The 21,251-nt window shown below is 43.0% G+C and overlaps 1 long non-coding RNA gene across 1 annotated transcript in view; it reads left to right on the top strand.

The window, feature by feature from the left end:
- Positions 1–20,213, top strand: part of LOC123583280 — a 31,965-nt gene extending 11,752 nt beyond the window's left edge. The window contains exons 2-3 of the long non-coding RNA XR_006704817.1: positions 17,690–17,978; positions 19,580–20,213. This is a non-coding gene — a long non-coding RNA (uncharacterized LOC123583280). The remainder of the gene's footprint in view (positions 1–17,689; positions 17,979–19,579) is intronic.
- The last annotated feature ends 1,038 nt before the right edge of the window (positions 20,214–21,251 follow it).

Raw genomic sequence — 21,251 nt, 5'->3', positions numbered from 1 at the left:
GGATTCTAGTTCATGGATAAGCTCTTAGAGGAAAAGCCAAGGACTGGGCAGGAACTGGGAATCTCCCATGTCTCTCTCTTTTTTAAAAAATGTTTATTTAGTTTTGAGAGAGAGCGAGGGGTGGGGAGGGGCAGAGAGAGAGGGAGACAGAGGATCCAAAGTGGGTTCTGCACTGATAGCAGGGAGCCCAAAGTGGGGCTCTAATTCATGAACCCAGAGATCATGACATGAGCTGAAGTTGGACACTTAACCAACTGAGCCACCCAGGCACCCCTCCCATGTCTCTCTTGATGGACTGGGACTTTGACATGGGTGCCAGAATGGCTATGGCAATCAGAGGATATAGACATCCTCTTGCTTTTAGTTCATGACTGAAGAAAATCTTAAAATTATCCTATCGTAGTGGTCTGGGTCAGGGAACCCATTGTTCAAGAATGAATTTAGCAGTTTCTAGTCCAGACTCAGGAGAGGAATTCCAAGAAGGAAACTTGGATTTATCATTAACTCACTAACACCATGCCTTCTAGAAATACTGTTTCTAATATATTATCTTGCAACAAGGACCAATTCAAGAGAGAACTTTTTGGAAGGATATGTCAGTATTTTTGAGAATCACTGGGAATGGCCAGCACAGCTATCCAGCCCAAGAAGTTGTCTAGAAAATGAAGAAGAAGAAGAAGGAGGAGGAGAAGCAAGAGGAGGAGGAGGAGGAGGAGGAGAAGGAGGAGGAGGAGGAGAAGAGAAAAGAAAATGAAGAAGAAATATACGAAGAAAGGGATTAAGAAAGAGAAAAGAAGGAGGAGAGAAAGGTGTATAATAAGAAAAAATATTTATAATATGGAAATGATTTTTCATTTCTGAGTTAGTGGGATTCTTTACTGACTGCATTAGATGTCCCGAACTCTGTGTTAGGGGCTAAAACCAGGAGAGGAGTGGAATGTATTATGGGAAGAGCTCTCTTATTTTTCTTATACAATTCTTGTTCCAAATTTACATTTTGATCTTGGTAAGATGCCTTCATCCAAGCTCTGAAGGCACTTTGGGCATCAGACATCAATAAAATGTTCCAAGATTCTACAGGCCAGGTCAGTCTCACCCACTCCCCTTCTTTTTAATTCTACTCCAGCCCACCAAAGGGCCACATTACATAGAGGCTTAATACTTAGAAAAAATAGAGCAAGGGAGGGCCATTTGCAAAGAGGAACCCATGTTACTTTTTGTTTTTAGTAATATCCCCATTTTTTCTTCGCACAAACATTCTCCATCTCATCACCTCCTGATGCTGGAAACTCGAGGCTGTGAATTCTTTGCTGTTCATAAATCTGCAGAGGTTTAAAGCCTTTTAAGTTCTTCTTGGTTTTTTTTTCCTGTGCTCCACTTGCAGTGGATTGCTTTATCTAATTTTTAGCCTTGGCCTAATTTTTGCCTCTAGTCTATGTCAACTAACAACCTGAAAAAACACAGAGGTCTTCCTGTGAAATCTGGAAGAGAATGAGTGTTGTGTAAGATACTAACCTAGGTTTCTAGAATCTTGCATGACTTCACATATGTGCTGTTTTCTACATACCTGTCATTTATATTTCCAGTGCTTGTATTTCATTATGTAAAATGGGAATTTTATCTTTAATTGAGACTAGCTATTTGTGGACTGTGCTCTCTGTTTCTGAAACTGTTAATCACAGGGCATATTAAGATACATGACCTCTAAGTAGCTTATGGGAAATTAGAGAAACTAAACATGTGATAGAAGTAATAATACTTGTATGAACATGGTTTTATGGGAGCTTAGGAGATGGAGTTATTTTCCCTCTTTGATCCAGTAAAGCTTCCAAGAGGAAGCTCCATCTGAGCAGGGCCAAGAGGACGAGCAGGGGTTTGCTGGGTAATACAGAAAGGATGAGCATTCTAGACTGATGGGTTGGTGTGGAAAAATGCACAAAGGTGGGGAAGGTCTGAGTGCTAAGAGATAGATGTTCAATAGATGTCCAGCTTTTAGGTAAGAAAAATTGGAATCAGACTCTTGAATTGGTATAATATCATGACAAAGTGAATCCATATAATTTTTTACTAGTTTTCTATATTCTTGTTATCTGAAAATGCATTCATGTGACCGTTGATGTCCTTATGTAAATATGGACACAAACTGTGACCTGGACAGGACTCAATGCAGAGCTAATAGCACTCAGCTGTGTCATCTTGTTCTGTTGGATTCCTTAATTCCTCTGATTATTAAGAAAGTTTATTCATATACCTGGTGTGCGAAGCGTTTTTATAGGTGATGAGGATGTAAAAGTGAATTAAGTGTGGTGTAATGCTGTAATGCTTATAGTCTGTGTAATGCTGATAGTAATGCTTACGGTCTTTTTTTTTTTAATGTTTATTTATTTTTGAGAGAGAGAAACAGAGTGTGAATGGACGAGGGGCAGAGAGCAAGGGAGACACATGAACTGAAGCATGCTCCAGGCTCTGAGCTGTCAGCACAGAGCCCAGAGCAGGGCTTGAACCCATGAACTCTGAGATCATGACCTGAGCTGGTCAGATGCTTAGCCAACTGAGCCACCCAGGCACCCCTAATGCTTACAGTCTTAATGGATAAAGAGCTGCACTCAAGTGTTTATACCAGGAGGCAAAACCCACACACTGTAGTAAAAGTGGGTATATCTGGCTCAAGAGCTGCTCTGATTTGCCTATTCAATAGGTTTTTTTTGTTGTTGCTTGTTTTTAAAATAGGATTTTTGAAGTTGGTGGTAAGATATCCAAATGAGAATTTTCATGTAGAAAATTTGGATTTCTGGTTTGCCTTAATGTAGTCAAGTAGGTGGCCATCGTTACTTCAGCGTAACCATCAGCTAGAGACCCTTGCTAAAACTGAGACACAAAGAATCAGCTTTTAACATACTACTTTGCTTGTGCAATCAGAGCAAATAGAAATAAAGTGTCATAAGAATTACTTCTTTTATTAACTCCATGAAGAATATGAGCAACAGCTCTGTGAGCAATTAGAAACACTTGCAGAATGATGAGAATATAGAGGCTGCTTGGTTTTGAACAGAATTGGATAAATATGACAAAATCTTTGACCTTGGGCTTCATTTTTTCTATTGTCCTTGGGTCTTTTATTCTTTTATTTTTAAAGTGTATTTCTTTATTTTGAGAGAGAGAGAGAGTGTGTGTGAGCGCACACCTTGTGCAGGGGCTGGGGTGGAGCAGAGAGAGATAATTTCAGGCAGGTTCCCTGCTGTCAGTGCAGAGCCTGAGTTGGGGCTTGATCTCATCTCAGGTGAGATCATGACCTGAGCCAAAATCAAGATTTGGATGCTTAACCGACTGAGCTGCCGAGGTGCCCCAGGTCTTTTATTCTTCTGTGAAAACGTTTTCCAGGTACATATTTTTGAGTTGAAGCTTGAAATAAAGCTGTTGGTAGAAGTATGAAATGTGAACAACTGGTGGGAAGTGAGGTGATTGATGGAAGGCAGGATGCATAAATAGCTAAAGCCTTCATTGTCATGTGTTCACTCTAATGCAAATAAATAATCAATACACGACATCTCTGGTTTCATATGTATTGTTGCTTAGAACAACATTGTGTGAAAAAGTGAGTTGAAAAAGGAAATGTTAATTAATAATAGGAATGGGCTGGAGCTCTGGTGCTGGGTGCCTGACATCTGGGAAACTCTGAGATAAACAGGCTTATGTGGGTCAACGCCCTAGTTGTCTGGCTTCTCAGTTTGAACTTGTTTCCCAACAGTGTTGTTTTCCAAGAATAGTCATTACTGCTGATATATTTAGCAGCTGGGTCTTTCCCTTGAATTGTTGGCCTCTTTACTGTTAAGGTATGTTCTTCCTCCAAACCCAGGGTATCTTCCTGCATGGAGTGTCATGCCCTACTCTGTCTCAGTCTTCTACTTGCCTCATACCTTTCCCTTAAGAGGGACAAGCCTGGTTTTCTGCTAAAGCGCATGGGCTTTTGAAAAAGACAGATCAGAGTTTGACTCACAGCTGTGCTATTCACCTACCACGTGACTTCAGACAAGGCTCTTGTCTTCCTTTTTCTGCCAGGGAAACAGTAAAATTCTTTCCAGATACACAGACATACTAAGTCTGATGGTGGGCTACTCTAGATTCTGAACACAGGTAAAAACACTAGGAAGTGCTGAGAGTGTGACCTCCCAGACAGCATTTGTGTGAGGCTTAATCCCAATCGCCTTGTATGAAATAGGTGCACCAAAGAGGTGGTGGTTTCCTTGTTTATTTCCAACATTCCACGAGGCATACAAATCATGAATGATGCTGAGATATTTAGGCTATATAGCACCCATCAAAGCTTCCTCTTGGGTTTAATGAGTTTTAGTCCTTTTTTGTTTTTCTTAGAGCAGTGTTTGAACCTTCTTGGAGTTAGCTAAGGGCAGGAACTACTTCACTGATATTTGTTGACTAACCAACCGGGTATCCCCCAGGGCGTTAGCCAGTTACCACACTTCACACCTGGACAGTCTCGATGGTGTAAGATCACTCTGTAGTCTTCTGTGTTGAACTGTTTTCTTGCTCAGTTCTCTTGCTCAACTGAACAACAGCTCTGAGGGGTAGGGATTTGCTTGTTGCCTTCAATGTAATAGTGAATGCTTTTCTTAATAATCTTAAAGCATCAATAACAAATATACATGTTGCATTAGTCAGGTTTCTCCAGAGAAACAGAGCCAATAGAATATACGTAAAGAGATTTATTATAAGGAATTGGTTCATGCAATTATGAAGGCTGGCAAGTTCCAAGATCTCCAGGGTGAGTCGGCAAGCTGAAGATCAGGAGAGCTAATGGCGTAGTTCCAGTCTGAAGGCAGGCAGGCTTGAGGCCCAGGAAAAGCTGATGTTTCAGTTTGAGTCAGAAGACAGAAGAAAGCTGATGTCCCAGTTGAAGGCCATCAGGCCAGAGAATTCTCTTTCATTTGGGGGAAGGGTCTACGTTTTTGTTCTATTCAGACCTTTAACTAATTGGATGAGGCTCACCCACATTAGAGAGAGCACTCTGCTTTACTGAGTCTATCAATTTAAATATTAGTCTCACCTTAAACCTCACAGAAATATCCAGAATAATGTTTGATTGAATATCCAGGTGTCGTAGACTCTAAGTCTAAAGATCTCTCTTGTCTAGCAAAAGAGCGGATGCAGGATTGAAGTGAGAGATGGCTAATGTCTGGGAAAAGACAAGAGCCCTGAATAAGGGTCCTTGCCCCATATTTATTCAGATCAGAAGGCTTACAAATGTGGCGGGTGTACACAAAGAGACAAAGAAACTGTGAACATTAACTTGAGGACATGAGGGGGAAAAGGGGATTTTGAAGATATACAGTGTTTGGGGTTTGGGCAATATAAAACAAAATCCAGGCGCCAGGCAGATGGGTGGATGGTAGTTAACAGCAGACAGGAGGTGCCGTGCCTGTTTATCTTTGCCAGCCTAGGGGATGAGACAGATAGGGGGAATCACCTCAGGGTTAACAAGACACCTTTTCTTTTGTTAACCATCTCAGCTCCGGCCTGCTTTGCCTGCAACACAGCGGTCCAAAGTCCAATTCACCAATTTACCTAACCTGGCCCTATTCTCCTATGAAAGCAGCTTTCTGCTATAGTACTAAATTTGGGGTGCTTTCACCCTGAATATCTAATCTTGTTATTCCTATATATTGGGCACTTTTGCACTGTTTCTATTTCAGGCCTTTGCCTCTCCCTTTCTATTTTTGGGGGCTCAGCAGCCCCTCCCTATTTTGGGGTGCCTTTGTACCTCCCTATTCCTGGCACCTTTGTGCCTCCCTATTCTCGGGTGTCTTTGCACCCCCCTATTCTTGGAGTGCCAATCTGGTTTACCCAAACTCGGGTGTGAGCATTTTATTGACTTTGTAGTTCTTTATGCCTTGGTAACCCATTGGTGTAAGCCCAGGGGATTCCTAAGCTTATCCCCCACATCCAGGCACCCTGTGGCCCACTCAAGTTGACACATAAAATTAAACATCACATATATACATATATGTATTTATAATAGAATAGGTTTTATTTCAGGTTAGTCTATTTTTTCTGGATTTAGGCATAATCATTTAAGAAAATCAGGTTTACATAGTTGAAAAATTCAGAAATGTCAATTGCATTTTCTGTAATGTTCTTCTACATGCCCACATACCTACTCCTTTATTTTGTTTTGTTTTTTTTTTAATTTTTTTTTTTCAACGTTTATTTATTTTTGGGACAGAGAGAGACAGAGCATGAACGGGGGAGGGGCAGAGAGAGAGGGAGACACAGAATCGGAAACAGGCTCCAGGCTCTGAGCCATCAGCCCAGAGCCTGACGCGGGGCTCGAACTCACGGACCGCGAGATCGTGACCTGGCTGAAGTCAGACGCTTAACCGACTGCGCCACCCAGGCGCCCCCCTACTCCTTTATTTTGTTGGGGATTCAGAGAACTACAGAGAATCTGAGCTGGAAGGAATTTGTTAGGTCTTTCATTCCAAGTCTTTCATTTAGCAACTGGGGACCAGAATGGTGGGGTGATTTGTCTCTCTGACACAGAAAATTTGTCTAGCTGACAGAACTGGGAATTAAATAAATGGTTCCTTGATACAAGGATTCCATTAGGACTATGTGGCAATTTAACAAATGAGATGGGTCTGTGGGCAACCTGTAGAGAATCTCCAGGTAGTGGGATGGGGGGAAGGAAGGAGGCAGGAGCTGGGACTGGGTGTGCAAGAAGAAGGAGGATCTGACAAGGTGAGCTCCTCAGCTGAGTACTTAGAGTGAGGAGACAGGAGAAAGGGAGGGAATGTGAAGTGCTGAGGGTCTTGGGGTCAGGGGAAGGAGGGACTGGTAAACCAGGGGAAGTGAGACACGGATGCCCTACTCTCTGTCTCTTCATTCCCTCTTTTGGGACAGAAAACACGACCCACATGTGGATCCTCTTCCCACTCACTCCTGGACAAGACTGTCTCCTTCCAGGCCAAGCTTTGTAATCAACTCCCCAGACTCCTCCACTCTACCACTGGGGATATGGATGTGAAGTAAGACCTTCCCTCTCCGGACACGGTTGATTCTCTCTGCTCAGCATCACAGTTGATCACTCCTCCTCCTTGGTGAGGCTGATCTGGGGAATGCAGCTTCTTATGACAGAGGCAAGGATAGAAACCACTGTGAGATCAGTCCTTGTACCCTCAAGGCAGATAGTCATGTCAAGTTTCAGGCTTGTCTCCAGGACATTCCTGTCTCCTGGCTCTTCCATGACTGCACAGGGCATCTGTTCTCAGCCTCTCTACAAGTTCCGCCTCTTCTTCCTGGTACTTGGATTTTGGAAAGCCCCATGGTCAGTGTGTGCCCTTTGTCATCTACACAGTCTATTATCTTATATGGTCTCAAGGCTTTAAATGCCATTGGCATTGATATTCTAAAATTCCTAGATTTATATCTTTAGTCTAGCTCTCTCTCCTGAACTTCAGACTCATATATCCAAGTGTCCACATGGCATCATCACTGGATGTTTAATAGACATGTTAAACTTACCATGTCTCAAAGGGAGAGATTTCTCTTCTTCTCCTACCCTAAAACTGCTCCTCCATTAACATCTCCCTTCTCAGTCGAAGGTAATATCATCCTTTCCACTTTGAGGCCAACAACTTTGGTGTTGTTCTTGATTCCTTTCTTTTTCTTTTGTCCCCCCTTCCAAGCTGCCAGTAAAGTCAGTTGTTTTCACCTTCAAAACACATTCAGCCCTCTCTCACTGCCTCCACTGCTACCACCTGGTCTGAGAGACCATTTTTTTTTCCCACTAGGATCGTTACACAAGTCTGGGACCTGGACTCCCTGCTTCTACCTTTAACTTCATACACAGCAACCTGAGTAATCTTTCAGAATGTAACTCAGATCATACAACTCTGCTCAGAATCCTCTAATGCCTCATTTAACTCTTGAGTAAAAACTAAAATCCTTACAAAAGTCCTTACACTCTTAAGCAATCTCTCCTCTCACACCCTTACTTTTCAGAACAATTCCCCTACTATTTATCTTTCCTCTCAATTCACTCTTCTCCAATGTCTGGTCTGTTTGCTGTTCGTGAAAGACAGACATATTCTCTTTGAGAAATCACCTCCTCTCCCCCAGATATATGTAAGGCTAACTACCATACCACCTCTAAGTCTGTGCTTCAATGTCACCTTATCAAGGGCCCTTAACTACCCTACTTAAAAATGCTATTCAGGAAGACTGGGTGGCTCAGTTGGTTGAAGCCTCCCACTCTTGGTTTCTGCTCAAGTCATGATCTCACAGTTTGTGATTTAGAGCCATGCATCGGGCTCCGTGTTGTCCATAAGAAGCCTGCTTGGGATTCTCTCTCCCTCTGTCTCTGTCCCTCCCCTGCTTACACACACACACACACACACACACACACACTCTCTCTCTAAAAAATAAATAAACTTAAAAAAAACAGCTTTAAAAATTCTATTCATAGCTGCCCTTCATTCTCCTTCCTCTTCTATTTTCTTCCTCTCTTCTATAAGATCCCATGGATCTTATCACCTTAACCGTCTGCATAATTTACATTCTTCTTATATTTACTCTCTGTCTCTCTCTCTTTTTGGCCTGCTGTATTCTCAGATGACTCCCACAAAGTCTGCACATAAGTGTCTAGCAAATACATACTCAAGACATGATTGCTAAATAAGGCTCCCCAATGAAAGGCCCAACTGCTACTACACAATATTGCTGAGATGTCAAGGTCACGGACTGATTTGGGCTCCAGGCCAGCTCTTACCAGCTTCTCGCTCAACTGCATCTGCACTCTGGTCATCCATGAGGCCTAATTTGGGCGGGGGAGGGGGGGGGAGCTGATGCAGACAACCCCTTTCCCTATCTGGTGAGTGCTGGTGATCTAACCCCTCTTTATCCGTGGGGAACTTCAATCCTTCCTTCTAACGCTTCCTCCCCGGAATCCGCACCCCTCATTGACCCCAGCACGCTGCCTCTCTCACAGAGTCTCCAATGGCTGAGGCCCTTGACCGCAAAGCGGGTGGGTGCTGGCCGCCCTGGGTGAGTCTCCCCGACCGCGGGTGTAAATGCGCCTTCCCGCCAGCAGTGGGCAGAAGCCGCCGCGCAATCCAGTGCTGGACGCTCGCCAAGCTCCGGCCTGGCCCATTTCTGCGCGGGTTCCCTGCTCTGTCCCCAAATCCCGCCTTCTTCCAGGGCGGTGGTGACGCGGTGCTGGGTGTTTATTCCGGAAAGCTATGCTCCCACCCTGGGATGCTGTGCTTCGGGTTCCCGGGGCGCTCAAACAGCACTCCTGTCCACAGGGACTGTAGCGATAACACGGTGTAGGTTAATTTAATTACAGTGAATGGAATAAGATTGTAATTAACCTAGATTCAAAAGACATTTGGTTGCTAGGCTTTTCATGGTCTTTTGGTCAGCAAGGTGGCCCCAGGCCTGCCTTCTTGTACAGAAGCTTTTAAATTTTTTTTTTTCAACGTTTATTTATTTTTGGGACAGAGAGAGACAGAGCATGAACGGGGGAGGGGCAGAGAGAGAGGGAGACACAGAATCGGAAACAGGCTCCAGGCTCTGAGCCATCAGCCCAGAGCCTGACGCGGGGCTCGAACTCACAGACCGGGAGATAGTGACCTGGCTGAAGTCGGACGCTTAACCGACTGCGCCACCCAGGCGCCCCTACAGAAGCTTTTAAATGTCTCCTCCAGACACCATTGAACAAAAGCATTGACCCCTTTGATAAAGTTTCTGGAATGACAAATGAAAGGACCAAGCCTTTCTTCTTTTCCTAGACTATAACAAGTTCTTTCCTTACCCCGAGAGTGGAGAAAGAGTGCTCAGATGGAATTATGGAGAGGCCTGTCTGAAGAGGGATGATACTTAGTGTTTTCCTAAGAAATTGAAAAATTGTATTCAGGTGAAGTTGACCCATTGCATATTGAGCGCATGGAGGCATTAACTGAGATCTAAAGGCTCACAGGGAACTAATTATGTAAACAGGTTCTGTAAATGAAATTACTATACAGGTTTTGTAGTACAGTGATGAAGAGTGTAGATTTTGAACAGCCTTGTCCAGGTACCAGTCCTGACTCCTTCTATACAATACTTATCATAAGAGTTGCTCAGAGGCACCTGGGTGGCTCAGTCAGTTAAGTGCCTGATTCTTGGTTTCGACTCAGGTCATGATCTCATAGTTTGTGGGTTTGAGCCCTGTGTCTGGCTCTGTGCTGCCAGCACTGAGTGTGCTTGAGATTCCCTTTCTCTCCCTCTCTTTGCCCTCCCCAGCTCTTGTTCTCTCTCTCTCTCTCTCTCTCTCTCTCTCTCTCTCTCTCTCTTTCTCTCTCTCTCTCTCAAAATAAATAAATAAACTTAAAAAGAAAGAGTTGGTCAGTTACTTATCATGCCTATGTCATCTAATCTGGAAAACATTGATAGCAATAATATACACATAACAGGTTTGCAGGGGAAATTTAATATGGTAAAATGTGTGTGTGTGCGTGTGTGTGTAAAATATGTAGCAGAAAACATTACAAGGTAAAAGGTGATCTTACTAAGGAACATCAATCCTATTTATCAGGGTAGCAATGTGGTATCCAGTACTGCTGTGACCCTTCTGTGATGCTTACAATGAGAGAGAACATGCTCGTTTGTTTTCCTTACTCCCAAAGGCATTCGAACTGGGACTCAGGGTTTCATGTCTTTTTGAGTGAGTCCTGCATAGATGGACGGCAACTCCTACGGATGAGGCCTTATCTCTCAGAGACACTTACCCAAACTGAAATAGAGGAAATCACCTTTTAACATCTTGCTTCACTCATAAAATCAGAGCAAAGAGACATAGGTGATCACAAGAATTACATCTTGTATCAGTTCAGTGGTGAATCTGAGGAAGTGTCTCTGCAAACAATTAGAGCACCTTTTCCTAATGGTTACAAATCAGGACGTGCATGATTTAGTATCTCTTTTGTATAGAATTTGATAAATATGGCCAAACTATTGACCTGGGGCTTCATTATTTTCTACTGTCCTTGGGTCCTTTACTCTTCTCTGTAAGCATTTTTCAAGGTATTTATTTATTATTTGTTTATGTATTTATGTATGTATGTATGTATGTATTTTTAAAAATTTTTAACATTTTTATTCATTTTTGAGAGATAGAGACAGAACACTAGTGGGGTAAGGGCAGAGAGAGGAAGACACAGAATCCGAAGCAGGCTCCAGGCTCTGAGCTGTCAGCACAGAGCCCAACATGGGGCTCGAACCCACAAACTGTGAGTTCATGACCTGAGCCAAAATTGGACGCTTAACCATCTGAGCCACCCGGGCACCCCTCAAGGTGGAGTTTTTAAAATGACAACTCTGGATATGGCTGTACTGTATGTGTACACATTGAAATGTGTACAACAGATGGGAAATGAGCTGATTGATGTTAGTAGGTAAATATAAAAGTATTCACTGTCATGTATTATGTAATTAACACACACTTTCATGATATACTAATAATTATATACACATAATTTCATGTATACTATTGCTTAGGGCCAAGTTGTGTAAAAGCATGAGTTCATAAAATGGATAATGTTAATTAGTAGTATAGGTGGAATGGAGCTGTGGCCGGGTGCCTGATGTCTAGAGAGCCCTGAGATAAGCAGGTGGGCTTGTGTAAGTCGATACTCTACTTGCTTGAATTTCTCAGTTTGTGCTAATCCACTTATTTCATTACTGCTGAAATTTTTAGGAAATGAGGCTTTTCCTTCAGAGGGAGACTTGGCTTCTTACCCTGTTCTTCCTCCGAAGCCAAGATAATTTCCTGCACAAAGCATCATTCCTTCTTCCATCTCTGTCTACTCATCTCACATCCGTAAGAGGGACAAGCTTGGTTGTCTATTAAAGTACGTAGGCTTTTTAAAAAGTTTAGAATTTGTTTCCTGAATTCCACATATGAGTGAAATTATATGGTATTTGTCTTTCTCTGATTGACTTATTTCGCTTAGCATAGTACACTCTGGCTTCATCCACGTTGGTGCACGTGGCAAGATTTCATTCTTTTATATGGCTGAGAGATATTCCATTGCGTATATGTATATATATGTATATATGTATGTATATATATGTGTATATGTATATATACATATATGTATGCATATATGTATATATACATATATATGTGTGTGTATATATGTGTGTGTGTATATATATATATGTGTGTATATATATATATATATATATATATATATATATATACCACTTTTTCTTTATAAAAGAAAACAAATGAACACAGTGTGGGGGAAGAGAGGCAAACCAAGAAACAGACTCTTAACTACGGAGAACAAACTGAGGGTTACCAAAGGGGAGGTGGGTAGGGGGATGGGGGAAATAAGGGGTGGGTATTAAGGAAGTCACTCGCTGTGATGAGCACTGGGTGTTGTATGTAAGTGATACTACATATGAAACTAATTGCACTGTATGTTAACTAGTTGGAATTTAAGTAAAAACTTGGGGGGAAAAAGATTAGAGTTTGACTCATAGCTTTGCTATTCACCAACCTCATGACCTCAGACAGGAGCTCACTCTTTCTTTTCTACCAGGAAAACAGTAAAATTCTTTATGATACAGACATAATAAATTTGATGGTAGGTCAAGCAGGTAAAAGGTAAAAAGGTAAGAAAGGGTAAAAGGTAAAAGGTAAAAAAAGGTAAAAGTCAGTATCATCTCTAGAAAAGTGAAGGAGGGGATTACCGACAGGACAGCATTGTTGTAAGGCTTGATAAAAATGTCTAGAATGGAATACCCATATGTTGTTGGGTTCCTTCATTTCCAATGCTTAATGGGAAATTATGCTGTATATAAATGATGAATGAAGCCAAGATATGTTAGGATATATAGTACCTGTCAAAGTTTCCTCCTGGGTGTAGTGTTCTGGGTCTCTTCATTGCCTATTAGACCAAAGGTAGGTGAAGGGAAGAGACTTTATGAGAGACAGCTGAGGACAGAAACTACTACATTCACGTCTGCTGACTGAGAGGCATCTCCGGTGCATTCGCTGGCTGGTCTCAGAGGTTTGGCAACATCCTGTAGTCTTTTGTGCTGATGTTTTCTCTTGTTCAATTAAATGACAGTTCTGAGTGACAGACCTTGGCATCTTCTCTGTAATAAAATCAGCTTAAAAATGGTTTGCATCATCTTAAAATAATGATGTGATCTGTATATAAGAATAATCTTGTTTCAAATAATCATACCTTTTCTGCACAAATTCATAATGATTCTGGAAAATCAGATTTACATAGACAAATAGTACACATCTACCAAATTTCCCATATGCCTTCTCCTACGTGTGTGCGCGCACACACACACACACACCAGACTCCTTAATCAGAGTATTCAATTTCTTTTCTTACTTAAAAAAATTTTTTACATTTATTTATTTTTTGAGAGACAGAGAGAGACAGGGCACAAGTTTGGGAGGGGCAGAGAGAGAAGGAGACACAGAATCCAAAGCAGGCTCCAGGCTCCGAGCTGTCAGCACAGAGCCTGGAGCCCGAAGCGGGGCTTGAACTCGTGAGATCATGACCTGAGCCGAAGTCAGAAGCTCAACTGACTGAGCCACACAGGCGCCCCTCTTTCTTTTTTTTTTTTTTTAAGTTTATTTACTCATTTTCAGAGAGAGAAAGAGGAAGGCAGAGAGAAAGGGAGAGAAAGAATCCCAAGCAGGCCCTGTGCTGTCAGCTTAATCTCATGAACTGTGAGATCATGACCTGAGCCAAAATCAAGAGACTGAGCCACCCAGGCACCCTTCTCCTTCTCTTTCTCCCTCTCCCTCTCCCTCTCCCCCTCTCCCCCTCTCTCCCTCTCCCCCTCCCTCTTCTTTTTCTTCTTTGACAGAGAGAGAGCGAGAGAGAGAGAGCGAGAGTGAGCGCACCAGCAGGGGAGAAGGGCAGAGGAAGAGAGAGGATCTTAAGCAGGCTCCACACTCAGTGTGGAGCCTGATGTAGGGCTTGATCCCACAACCCTGGGATCATGACCATCCAGGTGCCCCTGGAGTATTTAATTTCTAAATAAAGTCTGAGCTGAAAAGAACTCCTAAAGACATTTGTACTAAATCTCTCAGTTTCCAGCTGAGGAGCAGCAAAGGTAGAGTGATATGTCAAGCTCATTAAAAAAAAAATTAATGATAGAACTGGTTATTTAAAAACATGTTTTCTTGCTCTGAGGATCTATTAGTACTATGTGGCAATCCCTAAATGGATGGGTCTATCTAATCTGTAGAGATCTCTGAGAGAAACTGCAAGGCCAGGGAAGTGAGTTGGAGGGAAAAAAGAAGGGGGAGATAGAAATGGATGTGTGACCAGGCAGGAGGACCTCATGGAATAAGTTGCTCCTGTAAGTGTTTGGAGGGATGAGGAGAGATGGAGACAGGTGTGGGGAATGGGAAGTGCTGAGGGCCTGGGGTCTGGTCAAGGAGAGAAGAGTATCTTGGGAAACAAATGCAGGTGCCCTACTCTCTGTGTCCTCCCTCCCTCTTCTGGGACAGAGACATGAGGCAGATAAGCAAACATATTAACCTTACTTCCTGTTAATGTTTATTTTTTTGAGAGAGAGAGAGCAAGCAGGGGAGGGGAAGAGAGAGAGAGAAAGAGAGAGAGAAAGAATCTCTGTACTGGTGGCGCAGAGCCTGATATGGGGCTTGAACTCACAAAATGCAAGGTCATGACCTGAGCCAAGAGTCAGATGCTCAACTAACTGAGCCACCCAGGCGTCCTGCAAACATATTTACCTTGAACTAAATCTCCTTATAAATTTTTGTTGATGAAGCTAAATGTTGTCCAGTGACTGCCATTAATCACAGCTACTAATTTTAGGTAATGTACTTTTTCCTCTTGGGTGTCTTCAGAGGGCTAGGTTAGTCTCACGCTACAAAGGCAACTTTCTTCTCAATATGAAGACAAGTGTTTTCATGGAGAACAAATCTCTAAACATTTCCTTGTCCTGCTGCCTGGTGCATATCCTCTTCAGAAAGTTAAGGTCAGATAAAGGACACTGGTTTGAGTCAAAGCTCTACTACTTCTGAATAATGAGACCCTGTACATACTATTTAGCCAAGTGGAACACACCAGAAGATTGGACACTTTAAGCCCAATGGCCAGATATGCAGGGCCACGAACACACCAAATTGTGAGAGCTGTAAATAAGAACTGTTGTGCAACTTAAACAAAAGTAACTGAGCAAAGTAAAGTTCAAAAAGAGGAAGTGCTCTGTTCTTGGCCATGATAAAGTAGATAGAAGTTAAAGGATGTTGAAATCTAGGCATTCCATCTCAACTCAAGTTTGTCAGATTGCCTAATTGCTTTTGTCCTGTTGCCTAATTGCACAAAAGGCTTTTGAGACCCATCTGCCTGGGAAACCTATTAAGAGCCATGAAACCTACTTACACTATAACTTGTTGATTGACTGTATGTGCACCTCCTGCCACCTTTATTAGCAAGGTCCCTAAGCTAGCTAGTTTTGGAGTTCTGGGAAGTCATATGTACTAATTCAATCCTTTGCCTTACTGAAATGCAGACCCAAGTCTCAGGCAACTTCTTCTGTAATGAGAACACTCACCGTTTTAACTGTGGAGACAAAAACAATGCAATCTTTACATAAAAGTGACTAATATTTTTTTTTTGCCTGAATTAACTAACAATCACTTTTAAGAACAGTTGGCCTTAATTAGATGAACAGTTCTCAAATGGAAACCCGATTTGCAAACAAAATATTTCTCCTTACCTGAACATATACGAACATGCACACACACACAAATCCCATGTGGGCTAATGCACACAAGTAATGCTCAATTAGGGAGTGAAAGAATGGCAGAGTGGAAAATCTTTAGTCTATAACCTTCATTTTAGAGCTAACAAGTGGAGGATGAGGTGATTTGCCTACCTCCCATAGCAAGCTTGTGACAGGCACCAAATGGCAGGTTCCTCTCTTCATGCTTGCGATGTCATCGGCACTCTGTCTGATGCTGGTAAACATTCTAGATGTGAAGTAGTAAACGTGAAATTAGTCCATCTAGGCAATGTGTTTAAGATCATTACAGACTTTTTCCATGTGGCCTTCATCCTGAGGTCTGGGAAGAAAATATCTACAATGTCATTTCTTCAGGATTAGAGGAGAGAGGCGATGGAGGTTCCATTTTTGCTAGGCATATCCACTCTTGAGAGGGACATATCTATTTCTGTGGATGTCATCTGCTTGGCAAAAACTCTTCCCTGGGACTCCCAGCTATGAAAAAAAGGAGTTAGAATATTAGACTCAGAGACAGGAACCTGACACCCAGGCAGTGCTCAGAAACCCTGAACATCAGTTGGAAAGTTTCCTGATGATGGACCCTATCCAAGGAAGAGTTGGGGATCCTTATTTTGAGGCAAAGAAATATGTGGGGGAAACATGAAGTCTACTCCCTTAGAATTGAAATGCTCACACTTTCTTTTTTTTTAAGTTTATTTTATTTATTTTGAGAGAGGGAGAGAGAGAATCCCAAAGGTTCCACACTGTCAGCTCAGAGACTGATGTGGGGCTTGAACTCACAAACCATGAGATTCTGACCTGAACAGAAACTTAAGAGTTGGTTGCTTAACTGACTGAGCCACTCAGATGCCCCACATTTTCTTTTCAATAGCGTTTAATGTTTTTTTTTTTTCAACGTTTATTTATTTTTTGGGACAGAGAGAGACAGAGCATGAATGGGGGAGGGGCAGAGAGAGAGGGAGACACAGAATCGGAAACAGGCTCCAGGCTCTGAGCCATCAGCCCAGAGCCCGACGTGGGGCTCGAACTCACGGACCGCGAGATCGTGACCTGGCTGAAGTCGGACGCTTAACCGACTGCGCCACCCAGGCGCCCCTTCAATAGCGTTTAAAACAGGCATGTGTAGGGGTGCCTGGGTGGCTCAGTAGGTTAAGCGTCCAACTCTTGGTTTCAGCTTAGGTCATGACCTCATGATCCCTTGGATGGAGTCCTGAGCTGGGCTCTGTGGCTGACAGTGTGGAGCCTGCTTGGGATTCTCTCTCACTCTCTCTCTGCCCTTTCACACCCTGCACACACTCTCTCTTTCTCAAAATAAATAAACATTAAAAAAATAAAACAGGCATATATATTTAAAGAAGTGTGTGTGTGTGTGTGTGTGTGTGTGTGTGTGTGTATTTCAGGAAGTGTAAACATTTTTTATGATGCAAGGCATATGGTTTGTCAATTCCGTTCTGAGCTAGCAGGGACACACACTTCCCTCACAGGCTAGGAATCATTTGGCTGAAAGATGCAAACACTTTAGAGATATAAAATTTTAGGTTAACTGGACTGCTCAATTAAGGAGCAAGAATCTACTTTGGGGTTGGGAAAAATAACCTTGTATGACAGTCCCATACAGGGATGAGTAGGTGGTAGGCATCTCCTTTATTGACAAGTCCTTCTCTCTCCTTGTCTCTTACCCAGAGAAATGAAGGGATGTGAGGTAGAAGGAGGATGTGAGGACAGTAGTTGCTGTGAGTACAAGAAGAGTGAGTGTAGATAGGTCAGGAGAAGAGAATTTATGACATTAAGTATTTGGGGCAAGGAATTCTTAGAAATAGGTACTTAGGAGGAAGGGGACCATGGCCCACTCTCTGACCCCACTCTTCTTGACCTGTTTTCACAGGGAGCGTGAATCTGATGTGGACCTTCCTCCACCTTCTCTTCCTGGAGCAAACTCTTCACCCCAGGCCTGCTCTCCTCTACAAAACATACAGACAACACCAGGTCCTGGGTCCCTGGAGGACACCACCGATACTGTGAGGTGATGGTGAGGTGATGGTGGCTGATGCACAGGGGTAAATGCAAGACGATCAACACCTTCATTCATGAGGATGTGGCCACGTTGGCATATTTCTGCAGAATTCCACCTCTGCCCTCTACCAACAGCTGCTGTGTGCACAACGGTCACAAAGGTACTCACGATGTTAGTGTGCTTTGCCGCATAGGAACCAGACCCCTGCACTGCTATTACCACCTTAGGCCCATCCCTGCAGGCTGTGAGGACGGGGCACCTGTTCACCTGGATGGCTAGATGACTCCTGCACCTCACACAGGAAGCTAAGTGACTTGCACCCCACACCTCCAAACGTTTGAGGCCCTGGCCAAAGACTTCCCTGTAATGCTTCTCCCCTCGTATAGGGATCTCTCATTGTAACCATTCATGTGCACTTCTTGCATCTCTCTCCCAGCCTCTGCCCCCAAATCACCACTCCACTGGACATGCCGGCCACGGTGTCAATTTTTTTTGGTGAAAGACAAAATGGGGGTGGAGGAGTTGGGGAGAGCCTGGGTAATGGGCATCTACTGTGGAAAAGCCTTGCTCTCACTGACTGGCTACACAGGCCCGGCTGGCCGGGCAGATTTGCCCACAAGGTGCTCTGGTAACAACTCGCAGTGGCACTGGCCCTAGGCAGCCCTGAGTGGTCCGGCTCACAGGGTCTTTCTTCCCCACCTTCAGCTCCCTTCTCCCCAGCAGGCTCCTGCGGAGGGGATTAGGGACAACATCCAACGGGGGAAGCCCGCTGCCTTTCCAGAAACAAAGCCCTGAAGCTGGGAAACAGCACTGGAAGGAGCCGCTACCTGGAGGAGAGAAGTGGTGAAGCAGGGACTCTGGCAGGTGCTCGCGGCCACCTCATTGGCCCGCAGGGGGCGCTGCGCCACCTGAATCCGTTGGCCAAGCAGAGACCAGAAATTTTTCCTGGGTTGATGGGTTGGAAGTTTTGTGGTTACCAACACACGGCTGGGGGATAACAGGTGAAGAAGCAGAAAATTCAGCCGATATGATTACAGTCTAACTTTCAAAGAACAGATTTCTGAATTTTATCATAACTTTCATGCTCTCATGCTCTTTAGTACTGAATTTACCACCTTCAGATTTACATTCCAGCACTGTAGATATGAAGGAAAGAAAAGATTAAGTACAGAGCAGCTACTTATGCTATAAGCTTTACAGTTTCACTGTACTGGAAAAGAGTTTGTTTCATTTTTAAAAAAATTTTTAATGTTCATTTATTTTTGACAGAGAGACAGAGAGCAAGTAGGAGAGGGGCAGAGAGAGGGAGACACAGAATCCGAAGCAGGCTTCAGGCTCTAAGCTGTCAGCACCCCCAAAGGGGGGCTGGAACCCACAAATCATGACCTGACCCCGTCAGGGTCATGACCTGACGCGAAGTCAGATGCCCAACAAACCGAGTCACCCAGGCGCCCCAGTTTGTTTAATCTTGTAATCCATTGTATACACACTTCATTTCTTTTCTTTGTTTTTCTTTTTTTAAAAGTGCGCACCAGGGGCGCCTGGGTGGCGCAGTCGGTTAAGCGTCCGACTTCAGCCAGGTCACGATCTCGCGGTTCGTGAGTTCGAGCCCCACGTCGGGCTCTGGGCTGATGGCTCAGAGCCTGGAGCCTGCTTCCGATTCTGTGTCTCCCTCTCTCTCTGCCCCTCCCCCGTTCATGCTCTGTCTCTCTCTGTCCCAAAAATAAATAAAAAAATGTTGAAAAAAAAAAAATTTAAAAGTGCGCACCATGCCCAAAGACCCCTGAGATCAAGAGTTGCATGCTTTATCCTTGGAGCCATCCAGGTGCCCCTACACAATCCATTTCTGAAGGCAGTTTTTCTACCCACAAGAGGGAGAATCTGTAGGTGACTTTCTTCTCTACCCTGTGACTCCACCAAAATCGTGTCAAGGCTTTAAATCAAAGGAAGGCACCTGACTCTAGGGCAGCCATCCACGGACTGACAGGCTGGGTACCCATGAAAGAAACTGGTCTGGAGATTTTACTGTCCTGGAATAAGGCTGACAAAACTGGATACTCTTATTTTCATTTCCCCCCATAATTCCAGGAGCTGTGATTGTATTGTCTTCGTTTGTGACCTTTAGCACGTAGCCTATTGCTTGCTATAAGAGAGCTTTCAATAAATCTTTAATGGGCTATTGTAATAGGTCCTGCTGGTGCTAAGGATTTTTTGCAGATTCTGTTTTCAGAATGGGAAAGTTCCCTTCCCTTCTGCTCTCTGTTTCCACCTGTAAATGGATTGTGAATTTTGTTGAATAATTTTTCTTCATCTGATGACACAGTCATATACTATTTCCATCCTAATCAGTTAATGGAGTGGAATTGAATAAAATTTCTGGACATAAGCAACTCCATTTTGAAGCTCTATTTTTCTTGTCAACTAATGAACTCTTGGACTGGGCCAGAAGCCACAATGGTTTTACAAGCAGTTCCTCATAAAATTTCAAATGAGCAACTGGCATTAGGATCATATGAGGACAGGAAAGTTAATTAATACATACCAGTGACCGTTTCATTTGATAGCACCAATAAAATAATCAGTAAGATAGTAATCAGAAGCGGTTCAATCAATTAGCACCAAATTACCTGTTTTTTTCTTCCTTCTCTTATCTAAAGCATGTAATTACCCCTTCCTTCTTTCTCATAAAAAACCTCCAGCTTTCCCCACCTGAGGGGGCACTTTTCTGGTTACCCTTAAATCTAATCCCACATTGTAACTCTGAGACCCCAAATAAAAGCCTTTGCTCTTCTTCTTTTTCTTTTAAAATTTATTTATTTATTATGAGAGAGAAAGAGAAAAAGAGAACGGGGTAGGGGCAAAGAGAGAGGAGAGAGAGAATCTCAAGCAGGATCTGCATTGTCAGGGAAGAGCCTGATTCCAGGCTCTATCCCACAAACCACAAAATCATGACCTGAGCAGAAATCAAGAGTCAGATGTTCAATGGACTGAGCCACCCAGGTGCCCCACCTTTGTTCTTTTTCACTTCTGCCTTCTTTTCTTGATTAATTCTGGGTGAATTGCATTAGTTGATTTTAGACTATTAAACCAGCTTTGAGATAAATCCATTTTGGTTATGCTAAACTGTCTTTTTATACATAAATGAATTTACTTTGCTAATATTTAAGGATTTTATTTTGCATTTATGGTCATGAATGAAATTGGTATGTGTGTATGTATGTATGTATTATTATTATTATTTGTATTATCTTGTCTGATTTTAGTATCCAGGTTGTATGTTAGCATTCAGAAATGAGTTGAAGAGTATTCCTTCTTTTTCTATTTCCTATAATTGGAATTGTGTGTTATTTTACTATTTACAGAACTCATCTGTAAGGCTGTCTGGTGCTGGCATTTTCTATGTGACTGTTTTTTTTTTTTTTTAATTTTTTTT

The sequence above is a fragment of the Leopardus geoffroyi genome, chromosome B3, assembly GCF_018350155.1.
Source record: "Leopardus geoffroyi isolate Oge1 chromosome B3, O.geoffroyi_Oge1_pat1.0, whole genome shotgun sequence".
In the NCBI taxonomy this organism is placed as follows: Eukaryota; Metazoa; Chordata; class Mammalia; order Carnivora; family Felidae; genus Leopardus; species Leopardus geoffroyi.
The sequence above is the reverse complement of the archived record's forward strand: the minus strand, read 5'-3'. Positions and strand labels throughout refer to the sequence as shown.